Here is a 333-nt window from a genome sequence, read left to right as displayed (position 1 = left end):
TTACTACCAATAAAAGGTGCCCATTGATATAAGAGTTGAAACAAGTCTTCATCAATAATACGCCCATAAAAGCTATCACCAGCAGGATCTGATCAAGTTTGCAAATTATATTTTCTCTTCAGTTCGTGTCTTGTTTGCTGAAAAATGGTAGGTAAACCATACAGATTCAAAGGGTTTAATTTCACTGTTCAAGAAAATGAGTAAGTCAAGTTATGACTAAGAAGAATAAAGGTTTTTCTTACGATGGATAATTGTATTTCTTTGGAATTATTTACTTCAAATTTCAAATCAAGTGCTTCGGAAATCAGAAAGAACAATTTTGAATTGTATTTC

Source organism: Penaeus monodon, chromosome 22, assembly GCF_015228065.2.
Source record: "Penaeus monodon isolate SGIC_2016 chromosome 22, NSTDA_Pmon_1, whole genome shotgun sequence".
Lineage (NCBI taxonomy): Eukaryota > Metazoa > Arthropoda > Malacostraca > Decapoda > Penaeidae > Penaeus > Penaeus monodon.
This window is presented reverse-complemented; position numbering follows the sequence as displayed.